General features: G+C 40.7%; 1 long non-coding RNA gene across 1 annotated transcript in view; it reads right to left on the reverse strand.

Annotated features, from left to right (window-relative positions):
* Nucleotides 1-2,831: 2,831 nt before the first annotated feature.
* LOC103638248 (uncharacterized) overlaps nt 2,832-23,275 on the reverse strand; it is a 65,385-nt gene continuing 44,941 nt past the window's right edge. Inside the window, exons 3-4 of the long non-coding RNA XR_558649.2 lie at nt 3,230-3,294; nt 2,832-3,139 (exon numbers count right to left, since the gene is read on the reverse strand). This is a non-coding gene — a long non-coding RNA (uncharacterized lncRNA). The remainder of the gene's footprint in view (nt 3,140-3,229; nt 3,295-23,275) is intronic.

Below are 23,275 nucleotides of genomic sequence, written 5' to 3' on the forward strand. Positions count from 1 at the left end.
AGAACCGTGCACCATGTCATGTGGGCGCCTACACTACTGTCTTAAGAAGTAGTATAGATAACAATGGCGGTGGGTTTCCCGTGTCTCGGCAGAACAGGTTTGCGCGATTGGCGATATTCTCACGACGGCGGCGGCTCGGTGCTTTTGCGCGTGGGCTAATAGGAAGGGTCATAGGGTCCCGAATTTACCCCCATGCCTTCGGTCAGGGGTGGTTGCAACGACCTAACGCTGCGGCGGCAAACTCGTGCGGCTCTGTTACGTGGAGGAGAAAGGGCTGACGTGGGGACCCCACCCGTCAGTGACCACTCAATCATGGAGTGCGCTGAGCACACGAGGTGAGTAATTCGGCTGAGCGCGCGGGGTGAGTAATTCGGCTGGCGAGCGGGGTCCGTTTGTCGGCGCCAAAATGCCACGCAGAGGCGAGCGGCATCAGGCTGACAGACGGGGCCCGCCTGTTGGTGCCCACTTCCAGCCGGGCTGAAAGTGTGGGGAGAAGTAGATGGGTCGGCCACAGGTTTTTGGCCCAGAACAACCTGATCCCCAATTTCTTTTATCCTTTTCTTTTCCTTTCCTTTACTGTTCTTTTATTCTTATGCTCCTACATTTTTAGAATTTAAATTTTAATCCAAAGCTAAATGTGTTTTAAATTTAAGTTTGAGTTTATTGTATAAACAAAATTTCAACATGGTGCATACTTGCATATGTTTATTTGGTATTCATTTAAAAAGGAAACATGCTCCAATAATAAACCACATAACCATAAATTTGAATGGCTAAAGTCTTAGAAATCACATCTTTAGGGTTTACAGGTTCCCACATGGAGTACTCAATTGGTGTGTACTCACTTGGTTTTAATCCATACCAGCTTCTAATGTTTTTACAGTGTTTTTGTCTCTATGGATTGCAGCTGCAACATTACAAACAACTGGCTTCAATCATAAAATAAGCTTTTATTCTTCATTCATGCTGTTTTTAGGTGCTCGATCTCTGCATACATCCACATTATTTGTCTAAGTAGTGAACCCTGGGTTGTATATATAAATGATGAAAATTGTTGTTTATTAGTGATGAACATACATATTAACATGTTTCCACTTTGGATTTATGCTGTGATTTTGCCGGTGTCGTGAGTTCTTGATAAACTGTTTATTCCTTTTATTAATGCTTAGGTGTAGTGACTGAAGCTATTTGCACTAACCTCTAATGCTGTAAGAATTGGTGTTCTTGGAGGTAAATCACATACAAAGAAATAAGGTGGCCGTATCAGGATGATCCAACTGAATTTAAAACTTAACTTAGGAAATATAGTGTGATACCGAGTACATTTCTTTTAAACCTGAACCAGGATGATCCAACGGATTTTATACTATTGTGCGACCTTATGTCATCTTATTTCTTCTGAGCTCCGAAGGCTTTGTGAATTTCATGATGGATGATCAGCAACAAAATCTTCCAGAGAATTCTCAATTTGATGGAACAACGTCACATGTCTAAGATGTTGAGGTCAAGAACAATGTTGGAATTGAAGAATTAGAAAGGGGCCAAGGATGATTTGGAAACAGGAAGAAGATGTTAGAGTGGTAATTTTAAAACTTGAACTCATGTAGTAGTTTCTTGCTTGCATAAAGGAGTAACACTGATATATTTAGATTTTTAATTCCTTGTCTAGAGATGAGTGCTTGGCTCAAACCCTCTATTGACCCAATTTGTGGGAACAACAAGAAAAGCGACAAATATTGGTAGGACGTAGCGGATGAATACAACCGCACCACCGAGACAAATAGATTAAGGACAAGAACTCAGGTGAAGGAGAGGTGGCATAAAATAAACAAGTGGACAAACAAGTTTAACGACTACTGGCTGAAGGCTAGGAGAGTGTTCAGCAGAGGATATTATGATCAGATGTGGATAGACGAAGCACAGAAATGGTATCAACTAGATCACAATGGGACAAGTTTTGTGTTAATGGATGTCTGGTATATGGTTCGTAACCAAGCAAAGTGGATTGGATATAACAACCAGGTGAGGAATAAGAGGAAAGACATGGACAACAACAATGCAGCAGAAGGACTGAAGGAGATTGTGCTGAAGAATTTGGCCTTCCTCGGCCGATGTGGGTCAGAAGGCGGCTAAAAAACTAGCATACGATGGCAAAGGTAAATCAAAAGGAAGTGCTACAGACATAGACGAATTTAATAAGTTTGAAAACGTTTAGGAAGGTGTCTATGCTAAACGCTTGAAAATATGCTCGACACTTACTATACTCGCCTCCTCACACAAGAGTACAAGACGTCTGGAACGTCTAAGTTAAATCTGAGCATGATGCCGCTCTAAAACTTCTAATGAAAAAATGTTTCTAGAATCGTTTTAATATATATGGACTAGAAGCAACGAGTGTGAACTTTAATATGTGAGATGTTGACTGCCTGTTCGTTAATCTTTAAACGTTGTACTGATGCTATGGATTCTATGATTATTCGAAACTGCAAATGACATGGTCTGTTTGCCTGATCTTTTGACATCATATTTGTACGAACATAAATGTGTTTTTACTAGAGATGGCAATAAGAAATTTCTCGTCACGTTTTGATCTCCCAGAACCGTCCCCGGCCCCGCAAATAGCCACAGGGGATTTTTCCCGTACCCGTCCCTGAGCGGGGATTTTTTTTCCCACGGGGATCCCCGTACCTGCTTCATTAAACAAGACAACAGCTGGTCAGCAGCACGGTTCAATACTTTCAATAACACAACAATAGCAAGGTGCATACTTTCAATAATACATAGTTTCAATAATTTCAGCAAGACAACAACATAGACAGTGACCAGTTCAGTGTTCATAAATCACAAAATACATAATTCACTAGCACCATTTAAGCATCACGCCCCCACTGCACCAGTGACCAGTACATAACATAATGTATAGTTTCATAACACAATTAAGCACTAGTGACCATTACAAAATGCATAGTTCATAGTTCACAACCACTCATCTTGTTCAGCAACACAGTTTCATATTTCGACACAAGAACTTGTTCATCCACTCATCTTGAAGCAAACACGGTTTCAAATCACCAAAAGACAAGCATGTGTCACATGTGCGCTTTCTTTAGTTCTTGGTCTAATCAACTAGTGCAAGACCCTACAACAAATATCAAGGAATGTATGAATTCACCATATAACTCGGAAGAGTATGCAACAAGCTTTATTTCATTTATCATAAAATTAGTACCTCAATCCTATCTTTGATTTCTTGAAGATAACTCCAAAAGGTAGTAGTTCCATTGTTACCGTCACCTACAAAACAACCATGTTAACAGGATAACATAACGAATATGGTACAAAACATATTCTTTACTACTCTATAAGGCACTATTGTAGGCGTCCACAAGCATGGTTCTGCCATCCTCCACCTCGCGCCCGCGTCCCTGCTCCCTCTCGCGCAATCCTAAGAAACCCTCCATCGCCCCGCGTCCGTGCTTCTGCCCCGGCTCACCTCCCTACAGCCGCTGCAGCTCCCTCCGGCCTCCAGTGGTCTGGCACGCCGCTCCTCGCCCAGATCCGTCCGTGGTCCGCCCCTGCCCCTTCGGCCTCGCCCAGCTCCAGATCTCCCTCCTGCTCGCGGGCACGCGGCCTCGCCCTGGGTCGTCATCTTCGGCATCTGGCCTGAGGGGTGAGCGCGTTGGCGCCCCGCTGCCGCCACCGGCAATCCTCACTTTGCACCGTCCCTGCTTTCCCAGATCCTCCTTGGCCCCCAGGTGATCCAACAGTTGTGCCGCCCGCCGCCAACAGTGGCAGCCAGCCGACTAACGTCTTGGCCGGTAGAGGCACCCGCCTCCAACATCCTCCCCCCTCGCACCTTCATTGACGCCTACGCAACATCGGGCCCATGTTCTCTCGCTCCGCCTCAAAGCTGCAGCCCGCTACACTCCTAACCCTAGCTCTGTTTGGTCGCTCCCCTCGGGCCCCAACGGCGGTGGTGACACCATCCTCACAAGCGGGAGGTGCGGGCTCCCCTCCATCGTCGTCCTCGTCGGCCCAATCGCCGGTCGGTTCGACCCCAGGTATGGATTCGCTCCCTCCTAGGAGCCAGTCATCGTCGACCTCCTCTGCTGCCGCTGCCACGGGGGTAGGATTAGGGTGTGGAGGCGGGCGGTGTAGGGTTTTGACTAGAACAGGGTTGGATAGCGCGGAGGTGGATTGGGGGGTATGAGTGGGGATGAGGATGTCCGTGTAGAGGTCGCCGAACTCATCGTCTTCCTCCATCGCGGCGGGATCTGGGGAGGTGAAGGATGCGAGGCAGCGGCGGCTGGATGGACCAGATGGTGCTAGGAAGAGGTGGATTGGGGGGTATGAGTGGGGATGAGGATGTCCGTGTAGAGGTCGCCGAACTCATCGTCTTTCTCCATCGCGGTGGGATCCGGGGAGGTGGAGGATGCGAGGCGGCGACGGCTAGATGGACCGGATGGTGTTAGGAAGAGGAGGCTGAGTCGTGGAGTTTGCTTCGGAGCTGCTACGTCTGCGTGTTTGGCACTCCAAGCATGAGCTGGCAAGACGTCAAACACTCTGCTCCCCTTTTAAATGCAGAAATCTCTTCTCTACTACTCTTTGGTATGATTTTTTTCTAGATAACAAGTTGCCCGTCTTCGGAGGATGCGCGGCGCTCGATGGGGTACTGATGCTCTTTTTGCGCTGCCTAGGGAGAAGACGGATGATGTTTTGATAGGTACTGAACCGAAGAAGGAGAAGCATTACGTCCAAAGCCTGAATACGATGAGTACTTGATTCTGGCATGGATGCTCCTGATCCACCAGGCTGTATTCGTTCGCTACGTTTGGATCAGGTGGTCCATTCACTCTTAAAAATCTGTAGGTTAGCTAGATATCGGGGTACTTGTTCAAGAAATAATTTCAGAATTCACTATAAGATATCTGCACTAAAATCTTTGGATTTGCTTCAAAAATTTCTTAGGCAACACTATTTGTTTCCTCTGCACTATGTTTACCATTACCCTTTTCGGTTACTGGTGTTTTTCGCTCTGCAATTTTGTGACATCCTTATACTTTCTGTTCTTTTTAAGGCGTGAAGAATCATTACCTATTTTTAAAAGGAGATTGTTGGGTGACTTGCTTGATTTTTCTGCCAGGGAGCTTCAAGTTCAGGTACTCCTTTTCTCGACATGATCTACCTGCTAAACATGGATCTTTTTATACATTGTATTGGCAGTTGTTTCTTATAGCTCTACTGTTGCTACTTCCTACAGTTAATTTTCATGTTTTTTGTCTCTTCCTATAAAATAAATGTTTTTGTCTCTTCCTATAAAATAAATGTTTTTATCATTCTCTGGTTTAAATTGTGATATATTATGGGGGGTGGGGGATAGGAATAGGTACAAATGATATATAAATAATGATTATGGGCAATTCTTATGTTTGAAAAGAGTTCGTGGTAGCTTTGACTACATTCCCTACTAGCTGCTCAAGTATAACAGGTTGGTGGCACCTAGACACAGTAGCACTGCTATGTAACAACAGTTTTTCTGTTATGTTGTCAGGAATACTGACACTCAATCACATTTCTATTTGTAGTTGTTTTATTTTAGAGGATAGCTGTAATAAATTTGTTATAGTTAGAGACTGAAAACCTAAACTTAATCAGGGTTGGGTGATATATTTATAACAGAGTTGTTGGGCCTAAGCCCATTACACAAAGACTCCATTACAATTCAACCACCATAACTCTAATAGTTATAATTCTGAATGGTTTACATAATTACATTATATCATCATCATGCAAAGTGTTGCATTATGATAGAGTTCTGTTGCTATTGCGTCCTCCCCCACGCGTCCTTGCTCATGCCCCAAACGCGCCCTGCCATCAGCGCCACCAAATCCTCGGTCGATACCGCGCCATCAGCGCCACCAAATCCTCGTAGGGTGGAGGGGAGTTCACAAGGGCAAGGCGAAGGGGACCTAACGCGAGCAGGCCACTGCTGGAGGGAAGAAGCACGGGCACAGGCGGAGCTCGGAGGGGGCCGGAGGAAAGCCTAGAGTCCGGAGAGGTCGCCGCCTAGATATCTCAACCGCTGCCGCCTGGAGCTTCTCTCACCGTAAGACTTTCTTACCCGCGTCCCTACTCCATCACGCAACCTTGTCGACACTCAAAGCGCCGAAGCAACGCCTCAAACCCTAAGGCGGAAACCCCAACCGACGAACTCACTTTACCTCCCCCCACCATCCCCTTCCATCGGCGCCCGAGGGGATCACCACACCAGTCAAGGCCATGCCCTTGCCCAACGCCACCCCCCAAATCCACGCTCGCCAAGACAACCCCCCACCCCCCTCAAGAAGCCCGGCGATGGCGCCGTCATCAAGGCCAAGGAGAACAGAAGATCGCCTACGCCAAGATCGGTCAAGGCACGGTGGCGACGAGCGTGCGACACCTCCCAGACCCGCAAGGGAGGCGGGGCGAGCGTGCGACACCTCCGACGGCTCCACAGATCTAGCACCATGCTTAGCCGAACATGGCGAGGCCGGCGAGGAGGAGAAGGAGCGCGCACTCATGCTACAGAGGGGTAAGATGAGTTGTTTTATTTTAGAGGATAGCTGTAATAAATTTGTTATAGTTAGAGACTGAAAACCTAAACTTAATCAGGGTTGGGTGATATATTTATAACAGAGTTGTTGGGCCTAAGCCCATTACACAAAGACTCCATTACAATTCAACCACCATAACTCTAATAGTTATAATTCTGAATGGTTTACATAATTACATTATATCATCATCATGCAAAGTGTTGCATTATGATAGAGTTCTGTTGCTATTGCGTCCTCCCCCACGCGTCCTTGCTCATGCCCCAAACGCGCCCTGCCATCAGCGCCACCAAATCCTCGGTCGATACCGCGCCATCAGCGCCACCAAATCCTCGTAGGGTGGAGGGGAGTTCACAAGGGCAAGGCGAAGGGGACCTAACGCGAGCAGGCCACTGCTGGAGGGAAGAAGCACGGGCACAGGCGGAGCTCGGAGGGGGCCGGAGGAAAGCCTAGAGTCCGGAGAGGTCGCCGCCTAGATATCTCAACCGCTGCCGCCTAGAGCTTCTCTCACCGTAAGACTTTCTTACCCGTGTCCCTACTCCATCACGCAACCTTGTCGACACTCAAAGCGCCGAAGCAACGCCTCAAACCCTAAGGCGGAAACCCCAACCGACGAACTCACTTTACCTCCCCCCACCATCCCCTTCCATCGGCGCCCGAGGGGATCACCACACCAGTCAAGGCCATGCCCTTGCCCAACGCCACCCCCCAGATCCACGCTCGCCAAGACAACCCCCCACCCCCCTCAAGAAGCCCGGCGATGGCGCCGTCATCAAGGCCAAGGAGAACAGAAGATCGCCTACGCCAAGATCGGTCAAGGCACGGTGGCGACGAGCGTGCGACACCTCCCAGACCCGCAAGGGAGGCGGGGCGAGCGTGCGACACCTCCGACGGCTCCACAGATCTAGCACCATGCTTAGCCGAACATGGCGAGGCCGGCGAGGAGGAGAAGGAGCGCGCACTCATGCTACAGAGGGGTAAGATGAGTGGTGGGCTGAAGCGTGGGCACACACAGCGCCGCCACTTCAAGCAGGGTCACGAGAATGTCTAGAAGCACAACCCTCAGCGTCCTCCTGCTGGTGAAGGAGGAGAGGATCGAGAGGGCAATCCCTCATAGTGAGTTTTTTAGATTGTTACTGATTTTACCGTTTGTCTCATCTTCTTGTTTTTGTTCTAGAATCTGTAGCGATCCATCAGCGTCCTCCTGTTGGTTGAATTAAGGGGATGCTTGTAAATATTGATACAAACAATGGTGATCCTCAAGTTGGTATGTGTCAGTACTATATATAACTCCTTTGTTTTTGAATAAGCGTATGGCCTAATATTGTTATATGTGTTACACTTTGGTGGCCAGCACGAGTTGGCCTTCTTCTCCGGCTCTAGCGACGCCGCCGGCCCCGCCACCCCATCCCCATGCTCATCTTCCTGGTGGGTACGCTGGCGCAAACCCTTGTCCAGCTCAAGGAGAAGACCACTGCCTCCGCTAGGGCCGCAGTGCGCACACGCCCATCAGTGGGGGAAAAGAAGTGAGTTTTCTTATTATTTCCATCTTCGTCCAAAAAACCATGAGCATCCAACTTTTGTTTTTTAACTTGTACAAACACATCTGAACTGAATCTCCTCATGGTGAATTAAACAGTTACATATATTTGATTTTGTATGCAGTACTTAGTGACAGCTTGGTAGAATTGCTTTGGTGGACAGAATTGCTAAGCAAATCAGTAGTTTTAATGAAAGTGCGGGTTCCTAACCTATTGAGTGGGTAAGAATTATGTCTTGTTTTTCAATAACATTGTATCTGCTATCTAATACTTAGATATAAATGCTATATATTGGGACACAAATTCTTCTCACTATGATGGTGTTAATTCATATTTTGCTAAAATGAAACCCACTTGTTGTGCTGCAATTTCAGCCGTAAGTCTCAAATGGTGCAAGATGAACTGGCAAGGTTGGGAGAATCTATGGTACAAAGTGCCGAAGGAACCCCAGCAGTTGCTTTGGAGTTGTGCCAAGAATTTGAGGACAAGTTTCTTGGTCACATAACATCTGGTGAGGTTAGTAATGAACTTATACTTCAAATTTGGTTATGTGGTTATACCTCCTTAGATAGTTGATAATGACGTCAGTAACAAAGTTTACTGTTTTTAATGTAATAGGAATTGGTTGCGAGGTCCTTTGCTTTCACATAATTTAGTTTAGATTGAATTAATATGATATTAATCTGTTTGTAGAAGGACATTGACAACAGAGCAGTGCTTCGATAGAAACTGTAGTTGTGTTTAAAATAATTATAATTTTTTTTGCATTATGTTCTTCTTCTGCTGGGCGAGAAGAAACTGAACAGAGAACACCCACTACCACATGTCCCTTGCATCCCTACCTATTTTCTAAATCCCAAGTCAAATATGAAACCTGAAGCACATAGGGTAATAAAAGTAAGTCATGATATGTGTCTGGCTGTAGGGATATGATTTGCATTGGAAGTGTAAACGATGGGTGGATTGACTTCATGGACGAGCGCTCCTTTGGTCCTTTGTTACATGTTATATATCACCTTCATTGCAGTCTTATCACCTTCATTGTAGTCTTACTGCATGTTTTTGGTGTAACAAAATTTTTGCTATTCTCACCGTGTTTTGTGAGGAGGTAACTAACTGGCCGATGCTTTTGCCTCAGGAGCTGAATATTGTTGTGGCTCGCTGCTGGGATCACTGTGCCATCCAAAGATTATGCATCACAATTATTATTCCTTTTTAGGTACCCTGAAGATTTCGTTTCTGTTTTTAATGAACGATGAGTAGTTCATTGTGCCATCTGCACACACTGTTTTGCTATAATTGTCGCATACTAGATCCATGTATTGGGATATTTTTAAAAAGTTCCTACTATATATCAAGAATGTATTCGACAAAACTTGTTCTTTGATAGACATTGTCCTTAACTAGACTGCCAAATTATGTGACATTCATTAGACTCATGCATTTGATTATTTCGACTTATGTTGCATTATCTGCATTCAACTTAACATGTTTTCTGAAAATTAATATCTATGAGACAATCTTATTCTGGAAAGGTTTATTATCAACTTTTTAATGTTGTAGATAACTGTTATATTAATAGTGAACAGTTCATCCTATTATAATTTTTGTTACACCTTTTATATGGCCATCAGTAATCACAGTTAAGGGTTGGACAAAGGCACTATGTAGCGTGGCCCTTCTAATTGTGTTGCTGAAGTTCTTATTGAGGTTATTAAGGTTTGCCAACTTTTTAGGTAGGTGTTCTAGAGCACGGAAGGCCCTTGAGCTAAGCCAACTTTTAGGAGTCAATATTTCTCCAACAGGTACTTTTGCAGTAGTCATGAGTCATTGCTTATATGAAGTAAGGAGAGAAAATTATTGTTTCTCTTTTCTGATGCGTGAGGTTGTACATGGACATTCTACAGAGAGCTGGTGAAGCAATGTGCCTTTCAAGTACTACATCAATGATTTCTTATTTCTTTATGGACTTGTAGCACCTGAATGGAACCCATTTTTGAACTCTGCATTTTTTAAGATGACATTATTGTTGTATTGTAATATAATTTGATATGTATCAGTTTTGTTCTGTATTGATTATTGCCAAAGAATTTATGAGATATTGAGATCGATAATTTACGTGGTATTTTTTATGTAATTGTTGTGCAATAACATTTTGCTGAATATTTTGTATACCGTTGCAACGCACGGGCAACTAACTAGTAACTATGAAAGCAGTATCTAAAATAAAAAGAGCAATGACATGCTTATCGAACCCCCAAAGACTTTAATAGTTGAGCACTGGTGCCGGAGGAAGTGGTATTTGGAGTTGATGGAGCCGACAGAGCTCCTTCGACCGCAAGATGACTTTTCATCTTGGTGGTCCTAGTCCTGTTCAACTTGAGTATGGGAGGACGCTTGGAGTTCTTTCTTTCTACTAGAGATGGCACTTTGGCCGGCAGATCTGGTGGCGGGTCCAAGTTCAGAGCATCGTCCCTATTCCCCCTTTGTGTGGACCGTCAAGTTAGTTAATTACGGAACGACGAACTACTAGGGTTATCGTTGCAAAACTAATAAAAAAGTGCTCACTACGACACTGCCTCATATTCATCAATCAATATTTGTTTAGTTGTTCTCACCTTGCTTGTTCTCCATCGGAGTTCATGGCATTGGGAGACTGAGACCAGCAGCGATGGTGATTGATGAGCTTCCTGGGTGACGGTGACCAGTTCTCAGCGAGAGGGGTTCGACTCTCGGCTTGAGCTCACGTGCCTCGCGAGACGTGAGCATGGAGTAGTGGCTGGCTCCCGGGAGAGAATTGCCATTATGGAACAAGAGAAAAGGGGATTCGACGAAATGGAGGCGTTGGCGATGGCTTGTATGTTTTGGAGATGCAGCCGACAGACTATTCCTGATATGGACAACAGACAGAGATTTGCGTCATTTGTCAACATTTAATTCACTCTGTTCTCACGCCATCAAAAACCTGGCACCGCCGTTACTTGCTCACGCGGGCTGCTTCCCCAATCCAGAAACCCTAGCCGTCGTTTCGTGCTCACGCGGGCTGCTTCCCCAATCCAGAAACCTAGCCGCCTTTCCTTGCTCCTCTACGGATGGATCTTCCTCCGAGCCAAGTGGTTGCCGATGTTGTAGAAGCGGTGCGTGCTGCTGCCATCGCGGCTTCGGAGGCGAGATGCGCGGTCGTTATTACAGAGAAGGAGGCCAAGGCTGCGGTTCAGTTCGCCGCCATTGCCGTCGACAAGGTTGAAGCAGTTAAGGTCTCATCAAATGTGGTACGTATTATCAAACTCATACACTCCTATGTTTTGTTGCTAGATAGGGTACATGGAAACTGATAGGAAACTGATATCTTTGTACGTCGTGATTATCATCTGGTTGTTGCACAGGAAAATGTCGATTTCAAGTATCATGTGAACATAAAGAATTCGTTGACATACGATATTCAAGAAATGAGGAGCCAATCTACACTGTTGCATTCGGTTAATAAATTGTGTTCCACTATCCCAGAAGTAGAAGGTGGCAAGATAGGAAAGGTTTGCGGCCATCTGGAACATGTGTGCAAGAAGCTAGAGAATACTTCAATTGTCTGTGAACAAGATCTGGAAACAAAGAATCCTAGTTGGGACCTTTATGACAACCCTTCTGTAGATGATGAACATCCTTTAGATGATGATGAACTTTGTGACGGCTACAGTACAGAAGATCCAGAGCTATGGGAAATGGTTTTTGATGACCTCAAGTGGGAAGAGAATAAAGCTAATGTCTCATTTGATGAGCACTATCGTGTCATAAACTACAGGTTCGAAGAGATAAATGATCGTAACATGTAGTTGTGAGCTCGTGTTTGGTTTGGATGAAGGTATTTTGTATGTAATGCTCCAAATGTAGTATGTAGAACCGCTATCTGTCTGGAGCAGTAGCCATTTGTTGGTTGAAGGTATTTTGGATGAATGTATTTTGTATGCTATTATGTCTGTTCTATGAAACAGTAGCGTTATCTGTCTCGAATTGTGAAAGTGCATTCATCCCTTTTGTGAGTTTTGGTGATTTGGATAACAACACATTTAAAGGTCTAACAAGTTTGCTAAGTGTTGAACAGGAAATTCAGTATGATGAACATACTTGAATAGTGTATAATGATCAGTGAACAAGGTTAAACACAAGGTCAAATAACCAGTGAGACAATGCAAATGGATATAATATGGTCTCTATATTGGTTTGAATATATGGACAAGTCCTGAGAAATCACTATGCATAAATATGATCATAATAGAGGTTGAAGTGATTAAGAGGATTGGTCAAGCCAAAGTGAATAAAATATGAGGAATCGTGAATTGGCTTGACCATATTACTATTAGTCCATATATGAATATATGAGAATCAAACTAGAGCTTGATTGATCTTAGCAGTTATATCTAGATGACATTCGAGCAAGGTTCACAATATTGAAGAAATGATTCTCTCAATGGATGCTCAATAGGATGTGACTCAAGAATGGCTTGATAGGGTGAAGATAGCAAGGAAAGGGCTTCGAGGAACTAAGCGAAGGTGAAGGCCAAGCGACGGCTTGTAGACCGAGGTACCATGGCTAAGGTGAAGAAGAGTGTACTTGCACTAAGTCGATGAACTAATCAGCTATGAAGAGTTACAACATGTTGATGCATCAGTAAGGTGACTTGAAGCCATGATTTGAACTCATATATGGTGAAATGGCACAAGTCACAGGCTCGATTTGTGTTTGCTTCATAAGGTGAGACAAAGATGTTTGTGATCCTTATGAAGCAACATCATGGAAAAATCACACTTGAGACACCAATGACTCAAGGAGTTTACTTAATTATATTTTCTTTGACTTGAGTATAGGAATCGTCGTACTATCAAGGGGGATCCATAAAGAAGGTTGGTGTTGGTACTAAAGCTCAAAATCCTTGATCTAAAACTTCCATTTTACCCTTGTTAATTCTTAGTGAAAGTATGTAGTACAACCTTTTTAAGTCTATCTCAGCCAAAATTGCTCTCTAGAAAATACTGGTTCAGCCGGACACTCAACCGGTTTTTGTCTGGTGGAAACCGGTTCAACTGGTTTTAAAACAGGTTCAACCAATTTTTGCACTGTTCACTTTTTCTGCCAGTCTGCTGTGTCAGCCAAAAAGCTGTACGCAGCTTTTTGAAAACCGGTTCAACCGGTTTTGGAACCGGTTTTTGAGCAGAAAAGTCAAAAACGGCTAGTTTTGGAGCCCCACCTATATATACTCACTCCTACCTCTCTCCCCTACAGTAGAGCACGACCCAAACCCCATTTCTAACCTGAGAAACACCTCCCACTCTCTCTCACACACCTCTTGTCTCTCCCATTTCAAATCTTTGGAGAGAAATCTTTGAGTGAGTTTGAGAGCTGTGGTTTTTGTGCTTCATCTCCAAATCTTTCTTACTCTTCTTCATTCGAGCTTTGGTACTACATCGAGTTCTTTGTGGATTCATTACTCTTGGAGCTTCTAGCTCCTAGATGACTAGGTGTCTCTTATGAGTCTCCAAATCTTGTGGAAGACCACAAGAAAGTTTGTATTACCCGCTCGTTTGAGCAAAGATTAGTGTGTGGGCTTGACCTTTGTGGTCGGCAAAGGGAGGATTAGGGTTGAAAGAGACCCGGCTCTTTGTGGGTGCCTCAACGAGGAAGTAGGGCACCTTGGTGGTGTGACCGAACCTCGGGATAAATCTTGTGTCTCGTGTGTTCTTGCTCATTGTGTTTGTTTGTGTTCTTCGTTCTCTCACCATTCCGTGGAAGATTTGTTTATATCTTTTTGGTGTGTGGATTTTGAGAAGTGCCCTTCTCAGATCTACTACTTTGAACCATGTGGATCAACTAGAACATATCATTTCCAAAGTTAACTGGGTGGATTTCGAGATCAATTCAGTTTTATATCTCATTCTTTAGTTGAGCTCGTGCAAATCGGTTGAACCGGTTTTGACACCGGTTGAACCGGTTTTACCCAGTTCATTTCTAGTTTTTGTTGAAAACGATTTAACTTGCCTATTCACCCCCCCCCCTCTAGGCAACTTTCACTTGGTATCAGAGCCTAATCCTCGTTCTAACGCTTAACCGCGTGAGGAAAAGATCATGTCGGGGGGGACTAAGAAACGAAAGTGCTTCTAAGCTTCAAAAAGTTGAGGTTGCCTCGACTTCATCTTTTGTTGCAGATGTTGATCCTAGGGCAATAGATCTTGCCATGAGAATCGCCGAAAGGATGTTCCTCAAAATGAAGGAAGATGAGGCGAAGATCAAAATTGAAGAAGAAAATGATCGATGGAGACCAAACGATGAATCCACCTCTTCACAAGGTTTGTCTTTCAAATCCACTTCTCATATGTGCTTTATTGCTAATGGGAGTGACAGTGAAAGCGAAAGTGAGGATGAGGAGGAGCAAGGAAGTGATAGTGAAGATGAGGATGATCTTCAACAATTCTTCGCTCAGCTAAGCAAGAAATATCGTATGAGCTTGCTCAAACTCATGAAAAGAGAGGAAGAACAAAAAGAAATGCTTCATAAGCAAGAAGACTTCCTCATCAGAAAAATCGAAGACTTAGAGAAGTTGACCAAAGAGCATGAGAAGCTAAAGTGCTCTCATGATGATTTGGTCCAAAGGTATGAAGACATTTCAATTGAGCAAATTAAAGTTGTTAATCATTCATCATATATTGCTCAATTAGAAAATAAAAATGCTATGTTCAAGAACACGATAGAAAGGCTAAATATTGAAAATCTAGCATTGCAAGAAAAACATGATATGCTTGTGTGCTCTCATAATAAATTTATGGATTCACATATCATGTTAGAAATGGCTCATGAGGTTGTGTTAACTAATTTGAAATCATACCAACCTCACATATGCACATGTACTCAAGTAGAAACTATATTATCATGTGCTAACAAATGTTGCTCTCAAGAAAGCCAATCTTCCATTGAGCTAGAAATTTCAGGAATTAGTGATATTTCTATCACACAAGAAAATAAAGAGCTCAAGGAAGAAGTTGGAAGGCTAAGAAGGAGCTTAACTCTTTTGAAGGGAAAGTGTCATGCTCAACCTTCTCAAGATAACTGTGATAATATGGTGAAAAAGCTTGAGAAGGGGACAATCGTAGCATGCACAAAACCCCTTCAAAATAATACCAAGCTTTCCAAGAAGGGCATGAGCAAAATTTATGGTAAGAAAATTAATGCTCATACTATTTGCTCTAACAATGTACCTATGTGCTTCAACAAAGAAAGATCAAAGAGAAGCGATAGAAGGTGTTATGGATGCAAGGAGAAGGGTCATGAAATTGATTCATGCCCCCACATGAAGAACCAAGACCTTGCATGATCAAGAAAGATGACCATCAAGAAAGATGAAAGCAAAAGGCAAATGCATTGCAAGGACAAGAACCGCATTTGCTACAATTGCCGTGAAAGAGGTCATCTATTCAAGGTTTGTCCAAAGGGTAAAACTCCTAAGCCTAACTTGTCAATACATTCAAATATGCTTAGGAGACCCAAATTTGACTCTTGTGCTAGAAAGGTAATTAGTTCACCTAAAACTAGCACAAAGGCCATTTGGGTGCCTAAGTACTTGTTAGCTAACCTTGGTGGACCCATCCAAAAATGGGTACCAAAATGTACTTAATAAGTTTTGCAGGTACCCAGAGATGATATGAAGCTTTGTGGTGCTTGAGCAGTTTAACTTGATTCTTATCTCAAGCTATCAATCTTACATTGTCTATCCTTTAAGATTGACCCAAAGATAAATTGAGTTGTTATATCATTAACTTCATATTCATCTCTAGCAATAACTTGTGTTGTAGGGAATAAAGATTAACCTTTGTGGGAATCAAGCAAAAGGCCTACAACCAAGTGATATCCAAAGGACGGTAACAATTAATTCTTAAGTGCACATTGCTTTTAATTAGTATATTCCTTTGTGTCTTTTGTAACCACATAGGAAAAATAAAGCACTTGAGAATGAACTTAAAAGATTTTACCGTGCCTTGGTAAAGTTCCAATCATATGGTAGATTGCAAGTTTATATTTTTATATTGTGACAATCTACATGATTTAAATTGGTTGTATGTATCTTGTGGCATATTTCAAATTTATTATCGTATTATTGCCATGACCTAGACATAAAGAGGATTATCCCATGTTCTTAAATGAATAGAGTGCTAAGTAAGAAATTCAAATTCTTAAAGCACTTACCAAAAGGGGAATTCTTATATGACTAGAGTTGTGAGACTAATGTTTCTATCCAAGTATTTATGTAGTCTCACAACATGAGAATGTGTTTCCCAAATGGAGTGTGCCATTCAACATTCAAAGAAGATCGAACCAATACTATGTGATGTATTCATTCTTGTTTAAATTGGTTTTGAGTCTTCTACATTAATCACTCACCATGCTATGAATTAAACTTGCCATGTAAACTTAATTAAATAATCATGCTACTTTCATCTTTTTTACAATTGATGTTATGCATGATGCTTGTAAGGGTAATTTAGTTCATATCATGAGGTTTCCTTGTTTTAGTAACCTTCTTGTCATTCATATACTAGAGGTTGCTAAATAGGAAACTATTGCTTGTGTTACTAATACAATCTATTTTAAGATATTTCATGGAAATTCATAAGTAGAGATTGTGCTCTTTCAATTGGTAAAATCACAAGCTTTAAAGGTTAATCTTCACCTAAAAGAAAGATTAGGAATGCTCAAGGCAAAGGTATGGAACAAATTGCTTCAATTGGTAGTTGATCAATAGTAGTTCCTTCCAAGTGGCATTCTTTCAATTGGTAATAATATATTCTATGGAAAGGAATGTCAATATGAAGGTTAAATTCCTTTTGGCTTAAATTTGTAAATTGGTGCATATTGTGAATTCACTGCTCCATGTGCATTAACTTAAAAGGAATTTAATTTATGCCTTTACGCCTCATAAATGATGATTTGTTTGCCATTCATATATAGATATCATCATTCATTAAATACTTCCTTGTACTACTAATACCTCTTTTCAAAGTGTTTTATCGACTAGTTTTAAAAGGAAAAGAGATAACAAAGAAAGAAGTCTCCACAAATGATGAAAAGAAGAATACTAAGGTGACACCACCACAGATAGTAAGATCTGTCAAATTGGTATAACAAATGGTACATTCTATATGGTGGTAAGTATTCTTAGGCATAAGTTAATTCATTGCAAATTTGTCATGCCTTGACCATGATATGTAATATACTCCTCATGAGACTCTTAACTGAATTGAAAGTGCATGTGGAAAGCCATTCAAATACTTGATGCACATATCTAGTGGGAGAACATTATATATCTTGTGTCATAGAGAATAAGTTTCACTTGAGTAAGCTATACTAAGACAATCCAAAATGGTAAATTTGTATCTCATTCATATAGATTGTAATCTTTGTTTTCTAAATAGCTACTCTTGATGTAGTTTAAAATTCCCTTATCGTTAATTCTAAAAGTGCATAAGAATCTTTTTGTTGATATTCATCACATACATATGCACTAACATGGATATGATTTTTAAACTGTAAAAGGTACAATTAGTGATCCATACTCTCTAAATTTTGGAAACCCATATTTTGATATCTTAGAAATCTACTTCAATCGATATCCATATGTTTCACATTGAATTGGATCACTAAATTGTAAATTCCATGCATAACTTGTCTTTATGATATGAATGCTTGTGCAACTAACCTTGATAAGCTAGGTGCACCCAAGGTCAAGCTAGGTTCATCATCAAGAAGGCAACACAATGATGTATCAAGAAAAGGAGAAAAGGCTCCTATTCTTAACTCTAGCTTTTATCTGTGTGATTAAATATTGACTTGAAACCATGTAAGATGGTTGTCAAGTATATGTGGATGCCTACACAAAGAGAAAGGCCACAATAAAGATTGTGTGGGTACTCAAGGCTCTTACTACTAATCTCAAAGGACCCAATTCAAATTAGGTACCAAGATACGAAGCTTAAACTTGTTTTGCAGGATCACTACTTCAATGGATCAAGTTGAGTGCTCGATAATGAATGTATAAATCATATTCGAAGATAGTAGCAAGGATGGTAACAACTGAATCTCAAGTGCATATTATTTTCAAATCTTATCTCTTTTGTGACTTGTGTAGCCACTAAGAAAAAGAGAAGCACTTGTGGATATACATCAGTTGTTGATTATGAAATAAAGGTCCAATTGGAAGATGAATGAATATTATCATATGATCAATAATCCAAAATTATGTGACGTATTCTCTATCTAGTTAATTTGGATTTGATTCTTCTTTATTAGACACTCACCATAATATGGATTAAGTCAGCCCTTTAGACTTCATTGAATAACCATGCATATTATCCATGTCATTCAAAATATATTGTGCATGAGGGCTCAAGGGAAATTTAGTCCATACTATGAGGTTTCTCTATTTTAGCAACTCGCTTGCCTTCCACATATAAAGGGTTGCAAAATATGAAACTAGTGCTTGTGCTACTAATGTCATCTCTTGTGTTGAGTTTATCCATAGAAAATCTATGTTAAGAGATGGTGCTTGTTTTAAATTGGATAAATCACAAGCTTAAAGGATACTATTCAACTAAAGTAAGATGAAGTTGATAAGAGGCCAAGGTATGAAAACTTACTCTCATTCAGTTGCTTTAGTATTCTATCCTTAGTGGGATGTACCATAGTATAGGTTAATTTCCTTGCAATATAAAATGTTCAATAGTGCATATAACTTTGACATGAACTATATGTGTGCACTAATTTAAAGGAATTTAGTCTATCATTTTGGGTTTCAATATTGATGATTCATTTGTCATTCACATATAAGGATAATCATTTGTGAAACCCTCTCTTGTGTTTCTAATGCTCTCTTTTCTAAGTGTTTCAACAAGGTTCTCCCAAGTTCTTTGAAGATGAATTCAAAATCTACAAATATAAGAGTCTTGGTTGTTTCAATCATTGAGTTTCAATTGATATCATATCAAGTAAGATCAAATCAAGAAAAGATGAAAGAAGTTCATGATCACTTGGTTGGATGAAATCTTAAAGAGAAAAGAGATCACAATGATTCAAGAAGGGAGTTATATTTCTTTCTTTCTTTCAACCAAATAATGAAGATGTAGTGACATAATCATATAATATCATTCATATGAGGTTTGAGGTTCATATTAGCATGCTTTACCCTTCAGGATTTTAATTGATATACTTTCAGTTCTTAAACTTTCAATTGGTTTAATTTTCATCATCTATGTAAAGCATGTTATGTTAAACCAAGATATAGTGCAAACTTCACCTTTAACCTCGTATTGTTGATGTGCATAAGTGTACTTTGTGTACTCTTGCATGCACAAATTGAGGAAGAGTTTAGCCTATATCTTGTGAGGCTAATGATTTCTTCAAGTTCATGTTTTGTAGTCTCACACCTTGGAGAACATCAAATGAGGATGAGTGGTTCCAAGGAAATGATCAAATATTTACCACATGTCACCCCATGGATTAGTTCTATTGGGGAACGATATGTGTTCTGTAGCATAAATTCAATTGTTTCAAATATATTATGCCTTGACCAAGATATATGATGAACTCCTCTAAGAATCTTAATTGAATCAAGTGCATGTTACAAGTAATTCGAGTACTTGATGCATACATTTATGGGGAGCTCATTCTATATCTTGTGTCCTTAAAGACTAACATTTTATTTTAGTGAATTTGTGTAGTTCTTTGAAGAGAATGAGTTTCTCTTGATCGTTTAACGAGGATAAGTTTCTCTTTGAAATGTCAAGCCTATCAAAAGCTAAGATAGAAATTCATGATTATAATGAAGACCATATGGCATGGAACAAAGGTGTGTCACTCCATGAACTATTGTATTACATTTGTGTATCTAGGCTCTTACAAGTTAGTGTATGCATGTATATGCAATATCTTAAGTCACATCATAAGGTTGCACTTGAATCTTGGCTTAAATTATTGCATATCATGTCTGTTAGTATACCTTTTGATTATGAGTAATTCCTTAAATTGGTGCAATTTCATATTTTCATACTTTATTTGTACCAAGGTTCAAATTGTAGAACTTAATCCCCTGGCCTCACAAGTCCAAGTGCATAAGCTAAACAAGTATTCATCACTTATATGCATACATTTAGGGGGAGAATGGTCTATAATTTGAATCTTTGAGACTAACTTCATTTTCAAGTCTATTATGTGTGTAGTCTCAAATTAGAAAGGAATCTTCAAGCAAAGACAATCGCTTCCACTGCAAAATTTGATGGGTATCAAAGATTCTTTGCTCCAATAAATGTATCTTCTGTACATTTCATAAGAGAATGAGTTTCTCTTGTATATGCTACTCCAACGTCATCTAAAATTGGTAAATATGTATCACATCCTTTTGGATTGCAAATGTCTGAAGTAGCATAGCTTATAAATTCTCTTGTCTAGAACTTAATTGATTAAATAGTGCACATGTTCCTTATGTTGCATGATTATGTTCAATTGATACTCCTTGTATGCCAATGGTACTTTAAGTTGCAAATAAGTACTCTCAATAGATATCAATTGAATCCATATATATGTGTGCACTAAACTTGAGGAGAACATTGTGTAATATGCTATTAGTGATCTGCTTATCTATAAAATTGTATCAATTGGTGTTTTCAATTGATATTTCGTACATGGTCACTAGTTGTATAATCCATACTTGTGCAATTTTCATGTTGCCTCTTGTTATGATAAGAAAATGCTAGGTGACATCTAGACTCCAGGTATCAAGATTTATCTTTCAATTAGTATGACAATATTCATTTGATATCTTGGACCTATGTCACAATTATGCCAACAAGAGATTGCAAAATGAACTCTAAATACAAAACAAGTGTGGAACACCCCTTTGAAAAGGTAAAACACAAAGGTACATCACTTATGACACTTCTCCATTACCTTTGTGCCATATAAGGACCATTTTCATGATAGTGTGTTCAAATCTTGATTAATCATAATTTCTACCCTTTATATTCTTTATATCTTTTTTTGGAGATTTATGACAAAGGGGGAGAAATTGTGCATTAAAGCTTACCTTTAGTCTTATGTAACTAAGTGTAAAAAGACTTTTGAAAAGGGGGAGAAATAATTGACAAAAGGGGGTTGAATCATAAGTAAAGCATAAGATGAAGGAAATTGATGAGTGCATAATATGTCATGAGCATCACGTTTATTTATGACACAAAGCACCCTATGAATAATATGATATAAGTTGTCTTCACTCTTTGACCCAAACATGTGCTTTTGGCATTTGAGTACAAAATTGGGATTTTCTAAAATGCACATATTTAGGGGGGAAACTATATCATAGGATTCAAAATCTTATTTATCAAATCTTATGTAAGCTTTAAATGTGTTGTCATCAATCACCAAAAAGGGGGAGATTGAAAGTGCATTCATCCCTTTTGTGAGTTTTGGTGATTTGGATAACAACACATTTAAAGGTCTAACAAGTTTGCTAAGTGTTGAACAGGAAATTCAGTATGATGAACATACTTGAATAGTGTATAATGATCAGTGAACAAGGTTCAACACAAGGTCAAATAACCAGTGAGACAATGCAAATGGATATAATATGGTCTCTATATTGGTTTGAATATATGGACAAGTCCTGAGAAATCACTATGCATAAATATGATCATAATAGAGGTTGAAGTGATTAAGAGGATTGATCAAGCCAAAGTGAATAAGATATGAGGAATCGTGAATTGGCTTGACCATATTACTATTAGTCCATATATGAATATATGAGAATCAAACTAGAGCTTGATTGATCTTAGCAGTTATATCTAGATGACATTCAAGCAAGGTTCACAATATTGAAGAAATGATTCTCTCAATGGATGCTCAATAGGATGTGACTCAAAAATGGCTTGATAGGGTGAAGATAGCAAGAAAAGGGCTTCGAGGAACTAAGCGAAGGTGAAGGCCAAGCGACGGCTTGTAGACCGAGGTACCATGGCTAAGGTGAAGAAGAGAGTACTTGCACTAAGTCGATGTACTAATCAGCTATGAAGAGTTACAACATGTTGATGCATCAGTAAGGTGACTTGAAGCCATGATTTGAACTCATATATGGTGAAATGGCACAAGTCACAGGCTCGATTTGTGTTTGCTTCAAAAGGTGAGACAAAGATGTTTGTGATCCTTATGAAGCAACATCATGGAAAAATCACACTTGAGACACCAATGACTCAAGGAGTTTACTTAATTATATTTTATTTGACTTGAGTATAGGAATCGTCGTACTATCAAGGGGGGTCCATAAAGAAGGTTGGTGTTGGTACTAAAGCTCAAAATCCTTGATCTAAAACTTCCATTTTACCCTTGTTAATCCTTAGTGAAAGTATGTAGTACAACCTTTTTAAGTCTATCTTGGCCAAAATTGCTCTCTGGAAAATACTGGTTCAGCCGGACACTCAACCGGTTTTTGTCTGGTGGAAACCGGTTCAACCAGTTTTAAAATAGGTTCAACCGGTTTTTGCACTATTCACTTTTTTTGCCAGTCTGCTGTGTCAGCCAAAAAGTTGTACGTAGCTTTTTGAAAACTGGTTCAACCAGTTTTGGGACCGGTTCAACCGGTTTTTGAGCAGAAAAGTAAAAAAATGGCTAGCTTTGGAGCCCCACCTATATATACTCACTCCTACCTCTCTCCCCTACAGTAGAGCACGACCCAAACCCCATTTCTAACCTGAGAAACACCTCCCACTCTCTCTCACACACCTCTTGTCTCTCCCATTCCAAATCTTTGGAGAGAAATCTTTGAGTGAGTTTAAGAGTTGTGGTTTTTGTGCTTCATCTCCAAATCTTTCTTACTATTCTTCATTCGAGCTTTGGTACTACATCGAGTTCTTTGTGGATTCATTACTCTTGGAGCTTCTAGCTCCTAGACGACTAGGTGTCTCTTGTGAGTCTCCAAATCTTGTGGAAGACCACAAGAAAGTTTGTATTACCCGTTCGTTTGAGCAAAGATTAGTGTGTGGGCTTGACCTTTGTGGTCGGCAAAGGGAGGATTAGGGTTGAAAGAGACCCGGCTCTTTGTGGGTGCCTCAATGAGGAAG

This window comes from Zea mays, chromosome 1, assembly GCF_902167145.1.
Source record: "Zea mays cultivar B73 chromosome 1, Zm-B73-REFERENCE-NAM-5.0, whole genome shotgun sequence".
NCBI lineage: Eukaryota > Viridiplantae > Streptophyta > Magnoliopsida > Poales > Poaceae > Zea > Zea mays.